General features: G+C 57.4%; 1 non-coding gene across 1 annotated transcript; it reads left to right on the forward strand.

Moving 5' to 3' along the window:
• Positions 1–8,295: 8,295 nt before the first annotated feature.
• Positions 8,296–8,402, forward strand: LOC120246896. The gene has a single exon (XR_005532176.1). It is a non-coding gene; the product is annotated as a U6 spliceosomal RNA (small nuclear RNA).
• The last annotated feature ends 230 nt before the right edge of the window (positions 8,403–8,632 follow it).

The raw sequence follows: 8,632 nt of genomic DNA on the forward strand, positions 1-8,632 counted from the left end.
TCCCTACCCTTCCCCCCACCTCCCTACCGCTCCCCCCACCTCCTCCCTCCCCCTCCCCCACCTCCTGCCTACCGCTCCACCACTGGGATGAGCTGAGCCCTGCAGCCACCGGCTGGTGGCCGGGCCCGTGTGGGTGAGGTGGAGGGCACAGGGGGCCAGGGGGGCTGTTGATGCATGCGGATGGCCCCCTGCAGTCTGCCATCTGGGGCAGCTGCTGAGGAGCACAGGAGCTGGTTACGGAGTGGACAGTGTGGCTGTGTAGAAGCTGCCAGATGCTTCCCAACGTGGTCCCAACATCCACGGCCCACCACCCCGCACCGTGGTCCAGTGGCTCCACGGCCCCCCGCGCCTCTGATAGAGAGGCTCCAGAGGGCCAGGCCTCACGGTGCACAGATCTCACTGCCACACCTCACCTGGCGCAGAACTTTCTCACCTGATGGAGGCCCTCGATGCTGCAGTAATTAGCATCCCTGAGAAAGTACCTGAGTAGTTTTAAGCAGAGTTTATTGAGATGAAGACCTTTTCTGGAAGTTCCATCGATGTACACGACCAGCCTCCCTTCTGGCAAGCAGGCTAATGATGCTTCCCAAGATTTTTTAAATCCAGGCTGACAAGGACTAATTTTTTTTCACACCAGAAATTTCTATGCAGAGGGAATCTTTCAGTTGAATCTTTCCCAAGCCTGTGGCTTTGCAGCAGCTTGGAAATCAAACCGTAGCTGCCGCCACACGGCGTCTCACAGGGGAACACGGCCGCGCCTTCCAGGTACCGGGCAAGAACAAAGTTCAGGTACTGGAGCGGGGACTGTGGGAGGTTGTCTGGGCCTCGCTCTGCTCGTTCCTTCCTAGCTTCTCAGGACGGGGCCTGGGGGCCTGGAGCGCACCCGCCCTGGGCCCGGAGGAGGAGAAGGCAAACCCCAGTGTTCAGCAGCCCTCGCCACCTGCAGGGGAGATACTGAGGTAAGGATCCGAAAACAAGGTTTGATTTACTCAAGTCTCGTTTTGCCCGGATTTCCCAGGCCTCTCCACGAATCCCTGAGTGCAGTGAGCTGCCGCCTCCGGGGGACTGCCCCCTGGGGTGTCACAGGCGGAGCACCATCCTTAGCCGGAGGGAGGGAGCCTCTATGCCAGGAGCCAGGAGGGGGTGGGGAGGGAGGGCGTGGGCCTGGTCTCTACCTCTGGAGGGTGGATGGGGGGGTGAGGAGGGGCGGGTCTCCACCCCAGGAGCACAGATCGGGGGAGGGGAGGGTTTCAGGTCTCCACCCCTGGATCGCGCATGAAGGGGTGCGGGTCTCCACCCTGGGAGTACGGGGGGTGGGGAGGTCTCTAAGTCTTGAGTGTGGATGGGGGGGCGAGGGGGTGCAGGTCTCCACCCCAGGGGTAGGGGGGTACGCAGGGCGTGTGGACGGGGGAGGCGTGGAAGTCTCTTACCCGGGGAGCCCAGATGGGGACACAGGGGTGGGGTCTCTACTCCCGGGCTGTCCAGGCCGCCCAGGGGTTCCTGTCCCCACCCCCACCGCCTCCCTGGTTATTCCGCTGAGCTCGGGACACCCTCGGTCACTACCCAGAGGGCTGGGGTTCCGAGTGCTTGAACGCGGCAGCTCCCGGCGCTGTCTGTTCCACAGGGGACCTCGGGGGTTCGCCTTCCCCTCCTGCCCGAGTGGCCCCTGGAAGCCCGGCTGCGAGGCCCGGGCGGCGTGGGTGGACTCTGGAGTCGGATGGGCAGCGGCTCCGATACCTTCCAGAAAGGGGCGGTCGTAGGACCGCGTGCCCTCGAGGAGGCGGAGCCCCAGGGGCTCCCTTGGGCAGGTGGCTGCTCTGAAGGGTGGGGCCTGTGGGTGCTCAGGGTCAGGGCTGTGCCAGATGGAGCAAGTGTCAGCACAGGATGCCCAATTCAACTGAGTTATAAGCACATTTTAAAACTTGGGGCACCTGGGTGGCTTAGTCAGTTAAGCGTCCGACTTTCGCTTAGGTCATGATCTCGCAGTTGGTGGGTTCAAGCCCCGCGTCGGGCTCTGTGCTGACTGCCAGCTCAGAGCCTGGAGCCTGTTTCAGTCTGTGACTCCCTCTGACCCTCCCCTGCTCACGCTGTCTGCCTCTCTCTCTCCTAGAAATAAATAAAACATTAAAAAAGAAAAAAGTTTAAAACTATATGACTACGCCCCATACAATATGTGGGATACACTTCTACTAAACAGTTTTCATTATCTGAAGCTGGAGTCGGTCTGCCAGCCCTCACAGAGACCAGAAGCTTCTGGCTCCTGGCTGCCGCGTTCGGGAAGCCTTCGTCTGTGATTGGCCGCTGTGGGAGAAAGAAACAGGGGCCAAAGTCGGAGAAGGGTCTAGAACAAGGGTCTGGAAAGGGCTGCCCTGCTCACCGGTCAGCAGGAGATACACCCTCGAAGGCTGACTGGACACTGGTCTGCCTGTCCCCCACCCCCAGCCAACCTGCCCCTCCAGCGCCAGCTGGTCTGGCCACCAGGCTGACGCACGCCCCTCCCCCCCACGCTGTCCTGAGCCACAGGGACAGGAGCAGCGGCCACAGCCACCAAGGTGGGAAGCGGGGAGTAAACCAGCTCTGTGTTGGTTGCTCTCCAGGAAGCCAGGTGATGTCACCCCAGACGCCAGCAGCGGCCACTCCCCGGAGAGACGAACTGGCCGAATCACCCAGCCCTCGCTGGACACGTGACCACGCCAGCCCGGGGGACATGCACCCAACGAGCGTTCCCTCAGCCCCTTCCCCCACCCCCACGCGTGTTCTGCCCGCCCCTGCCCCCGTCAGCCCCGCACGGCCAGGCCGATGGGGTCTGTGTCCCCAGCCCCACTGCGCGGCTCAGGCCCCTCACCTGGACTGCGGCAGCCTCCTCCCCACCCTCGCCACCTCCACCTCGGCTCTACTTCCCATAAAAGCCACTCCCTTGCTGCAAACCCGGTTGCGTCAGAGGCCAAGTCCCAGGCCTCGGGGACAGAAAAGCAGGACGAACCGGGGCGCCTGAAGAAGGCCCGCCTCTTCCAGTGCCGGAGGGACTGTCACTCCCGCCGGGTGAGGGCGCGCGGCGCAGGTGAGGGCGCGGGGCGCAGGTGAGGGCGCGCGGGGCAGGTGAGGGCGCGGGGCGCAGGTGAGGGCGCGCGGCGCAGGTGAGGGCGCGCGGGGCAGGGCTGAGCCGCCGCCCCTCCCCCGCGGGAGCGGGGTGGGGTGGGGGCCACACGGACCGTCCCCTGGGCTCCCTTCGCGGACGCTCAGCCTCAGTCCTGATATGAGAAACGCGGGTTAAAACCGCAAGGTATCGCTTCTCACCGGTCAGTCCGATCTGCACAACCGGAAACGGCAACCGCAGCTACAGTCACCAGCACAGGCACACGCCTCGGGGGCACCCTCTCGGGGGGCAGTTTGGTGACGTCTACCAAGAAATCAAGTGAACCGGGGCTCCTGGGGGGCTCAGTCCGTTAGGCTTCCAACCGCGGCTCAGGTCACGATCTCGTGGCTGGTGGGTTCGAGCCCCGCGTCGGGCTCTGTGCTGACGGCTCCGAGCCTGGAGCTGCTTCGGATTCTGTGTCTCCCTCTCCCTCTGCCCCTCCCCCGCTCGTGCTCTGTCTCTGTCTCGAAAATAAACATTAAAAAAAATTTTTTTTTAATTAAAAGCATTAAAGAAACCAACTCAGTCCAATTCCACTTTCAGAAACTGACGCCCAGGATTTTGTGCCGGAGGACAAACGCCATCAGTGTGCTCCCTGAAGTTTGGAACCTGAGTGGGGGCCACTTAAATAAATGATGCTCTGGTCATACAATTAAATATTATGTATTGTTAAAAAGACTCAAGCAGCAAGGCACTAAAATTAAATGATCACAGTTAAGATCTGTTACGTGCGAAATCAAAGCAAGATAGTGAGGACAGCACACAAAATTTATGCTTTAAAATACTGTTTTTTAAAAAATTTTTAATGTTTTATTTTGTTTATTTTATTTTTATTTATTTCTGAGAGAGAGAAAGAGAGACAGTGTGAGCAGGGGAGGGTCAGAGAGAGAGGGAGTCACAGACTGAAACAGGCTCCAGGCCCTGAGCTGTCAGCATAGAGCCCGATGCGGGGCTCGAACCCACAAACCGCGAGATCATGACCTGAGCCGAAGGCAGGTGCTCAACCGAGCCTGCTCAGCCCAGATGCCCCAGGTTTGTGCTTTAGGAGAAAGTAACTGTTTGCTATGTACCCGCTGTCCCTGGATACATAAGAAACAGCCGAGAGCCGTCACCCCTGGGGTCCAAGGTGGGTGCTGAGACCGAGGACAGCGGCGGGAAAGAGCCCCCTTTTTGTGCCTTCTGAGTTTTGTGAAATGCCATTACATTAACCAAAATGTTATGAAACACATGGTTCATATATGTATATAATGTACGTGTATGTATGAAATAATTTAAAAGTTAGGCCACTTTTCGGGGCGCCTGGGGGGCGCCGTCGGTTGAGCATCCGACTTCGGCTCAGGTCATGATCTCACGGTTCGTGGGTTCGAGCCCCGCGTCCGGCTCTGTGCTGACAGCTCGGAGCCTGCTTGGGATTCTCTCTTTCCCTCTCTCTCTGCCCCTCCCCTGCTCTGGTGTGTGTGTGTGTGTGTGTGTGTGTGTGTGTGTGTGTGTGCGCGCGCGCATGTCTGTCTCAAACATAATAAACATCAGAGGAAAGTAGGTCACTGTTTGTCACGGTGCTCGGTGCAGACAGGTGACCGGCCCGGGAAGCAGCTGCAGCCAGACTCCCCTCCCGCGTCTCCCCCGGCCTCGGCGTTCCAGCCACGCGGTAGGCGTTGGGGACCAGAAGACGATTCTGCACAATTCCCGAATGTGACAGATGACCCAGCAAGTAGGTGCCGGGGGACAGAGCACACTGGCACCGATGAGACCCGGACACAGGGCCGGCCACCTGAGGGGCCCAGTCACTCCCCTGGGTCCCCAGCAGGTGGCCGTGGGCAAAGCTGCATCGCCGGCCCACGGTCGCCCGCCCGTGCTACCCAGGCCTTGGCGGCCTCTCCCCTCCCTGTGACCGCTCTGCCCGCCTGCCTCTGCCCCTGAGGCTCTTGGCTGGTCCAGGGGAGGGGGAGGGGCTGCAGAGGGCAGCCAGCGGGTTCTGTGGGGCCGGGGACGGGGCCACTTCCCCTTTGACCCCAGCCCTGGGCTCCCTTGGGTCCCTCCCTGCAGGACGGGGCTCTGCCTGGATTACAGCAGGCGGGGGTCCCCTCCCCACTGTCCCAGCCTCGGCCCCTCCCCCGCCCCCCCCAGCCGTTTAGAGGGGGCTGTGACCCACCCGGCTCCTTCCGTGAACAGAGACCGTCTGTGTGGACGCTGCGGACCCCTGGTGCCCGGTGCACCGAGCCTCCCCGGGAGGTACCAGGAAGCAGCCTGAGCGCCCGCACACCTGCACCCCACACCCCTCCACCCCTGCACCCCGCACCCCTCCACCCCTGCACCCNTACGAGCAGTACCTGACCGTGGTCCCCGAGGGCCTCTTCATGCTCGCCGTGTGCCTGCTGCCCACCTTCGCCGTCTGCTGCCTGCTGCTGGGCATGGACCTGCGCTCCGGCCTCCTCAACCTGTTCTCCATCGTCATGATCCTCGTGGACACCGTGGGCTTCATGGCCCTATGGGGCATCAGCTACAATGCTGTGTCCCTCATCAACTTGGTCACGGTAACACGCGCATGTGCCGGACACTCCACTTCCCTCCCGAGACCCCGCGCCCCAGGCCTGCACGCCTAACGCCCCTTTCTGCCCCCAGGCGGTGGGCATCTCCGTAGAGTTTGTGTCCCATATCACCCGTGCCTTTGCCATCAGCACCCGGCTCACCCGGCTGGAGAGGGCCAAGGAGGCCACGGTCTTCATGGGCAGCGCGGTGAGTGGGCCGGCTACCCCCTCCACCCCTCACCCCTCCACCCTGCACCCCTCCACCCCACACCCCTCCGCCCCTCTGCCCCTCCACCCCGCACCCCTCCGCCCCTCCACCCCGTACCCCTCCTCGAACAGGTTTGGGTGTTTCTGATGCAGGTGGTTGGAGTCAGGAATGTGGCAGAGAGGATTTGCCTCACGCTCCTCCTGAGTGTGCCCTCAGAAGCAGGGGGGCTGGGAGATGTCCTGGCGTGTGTCACGTGGGTTTTCAAAAGATGCTGTGCAGGACGCCTGGTGGGCTCAGCGGGTTGAGTCTCTGACTCTTGAGTTGGCTCAGGTCATGGTCTCACATGACCATGGGTTTGAGCTCTGAGTCGGGCTCCATGCTGACAGCGTGGAGCCTGCTTGGGATTCTCCCTCCCTCTCTCTGTCTCTCTCTGCCCCTCTCCCCCTCACCGGTGCACGCTCTCTCTCTAAATAAATAAATACACTTTTTAAATAAGATGTGGAGTGGCTGCAACATTAGCAAGGTCCACCATAAACCCTCTTTGGGAGAGATTATCATTTATCACTGTTTACAGCAGAGGAGACTGAGACTCAGAGAAATTAGCCGGCTGAGCGCCACCCCGGGGTTCAGACAGGCCCTCCTATGCCCATAGCTTGAGCCAGGGCGAGTGGGAGGGATGGAGAAGGCAGTGCCTCACCCTCACTGGCCCCTGTCCGGATAAGGCATCGCTGTCTCTTTGGCCCCGAGGGAAAACCCCGTCACTGTTAGGGACGGGCTAGTTCGCCCTGCAGAAGAGGCTGCAAAGTCAGCCACAGAAGTAACAAATGGTGAGTCACGTGGTCTGCATGACCGTGGGTAGGTCACAGGTGTTTTTGTTTTTGTTTTTTATCAAAATAGAAACTAGAAAATAAAGAAAGATCAGACTGGAGTACCTCTGGATGGAAGTCCCCAGTACCACCTATGAAGGGATCTCTGAACAAAATCGAGCCCAAATCCGATCACATCTATAGATCTGACCACGACATTCCAGAACATGGAGGGAACAGGACATGTGAAATGATACCCTGATGACGTCATCAGTAAGATCCAGATCTCAGGGAACCATAGAGGGACAGACAGCCAAAGGTCTTCGACAAATGAACTGCAGGGAAAGATAAAAAGACATGGAAGGGAGATTATCAGTTAAAAAAAGGCTTGAGAGACACGTAACCAATCAAAGGCCATGGACCTTGTGCTGATTATAATTCAGCAAAGTGTAAACTGATAGTTTACAGTTATAAGCTGTAATAAGGAAAGATGATAAATAGTAGTAATAATAATAATAATGAGGGGCGCCTGGGGGGCTCAGTTAAGCGTCCAACTTCGGCTCAGGTCACGATCTTGTGGTTTGTGGATTTGGGCACCGGGTCAGACTCTGTGCTGATAGCTCGGAGCCTGGAGCCTGTTTCAGATTCTGTGTGTGTCTCTCTCTGTCCCTCCCCTGCTCGCATTCTTCCCTCTCTGTCTCAAAAATGAGTAAACATGTAAAAAATGTAAAAAACAATAATGAGATAGGTGATGAACACTAAATATTTGGTGATGTTAGGAATTATTAATTTGTGGGGCGTTTGGGTGACTCAGTCGGTTGGGCGGCCGACTTCGGCTCAGGTCATGATCTCACGGTTCATGGGTTCAAGCCCCGCATCAGGCTTTGTGCTGACAGCTCGGAGCCTGTTTCAGTCTGTGACTCCCTCTCTCTGTGCCCCTCCCCTGCTCACGCTGTCTCTCTCTCTCTCTCTCTCTCAGAAATAAATAAAACATTAAAAAAGAGAATTATTAATTTGTTAAATGTGCTGATATTATGCTTATAAGAAAAAGTCCTTATGTTTTAGAGATATTGAATACTATAGCTGAAATCATATATTGGGGTTTTGCTTTAAGGTAATTTGAGGTGCCGTGGGAGAGGTGCTGGGATCTAGATGAAACGGTGTTGGCTAGGAGTGGGTAGTTGTCAAACCTGCTGATGGGCACATTGGGGTTCATGATTCTATTCTCTCTACTTTTAGGTATGTTTGAGATTTTCCACCGCAAGAAGTTATAAACCAACAATGAACTTCATGGTGTAGACAACGGCACCCCTACCAGGCTGCACTCAATCCTCACCCTCCCACTTGAGATGCAGAGCCTGTCTATGCTTAAAAGAGTCCCGATTAAGGGCGTGTGGGTGGCTTAGTCGGTTAAGCGTCCGACTTTCGCTTAGGTCATGATCTCGCGGTTCGTGGGTTCGAGCCCCGCGTCGGGCTCTGTGCTGACTGCCAGCTCGGAGCCTGGAGCCTATTTCAGAGTCTGTGTCTCCCTCTCTCTCTGACCCTCCCCTGGTCATACTGTCTCTCTCTCTCTCTCTCTCTCTCCTAGAAATAAATAAAAATATTAAAAAAAAAAAGGTCCTCGCTTCGGCAGCACATATACTAAAATTGGAACGATACAGAGAAGATTAGCATGGCCCCTGCGCAAGGATGACACGCAAATTCATGAAGCGTTCCATATTTAAAAAAAAAAAAAAAAAAGAGTCCCGATTAAGTGAAAGAACTAATGTATGCACCAAATTTGACCTGTCGTCCACTTTCCTCCCATGAGGTTTGTGAAGAGGGAGTAAAAGAAATGCTCTGGAGTTTGCCGCAAGGCCAAATTTTTTGATGGGGGTAAGAGAGAGGCTGCTTCCCATAATGGGGGACAGTTGGGTTTCCAAGGGCCTTTGGTGATACTTGGCAATGTGCCCCC

Source organism: Hyaena hyaena, unplaced genomic scaffold, assembly GCF_003009895.1.
Source record: "Hyaena hyaena isolate Hyena2069 unplaced genomic scaffold, ASM300989v1 scaffold_492, whole genome shotgun sequence".
Taxonomy (NCBI): domain Eukaryota; kingdom Metazoa; phylum Chordata; class Mammalia; order Carnivora; family Hyaenidae; genus Hyaena; species Hyaena hyaena.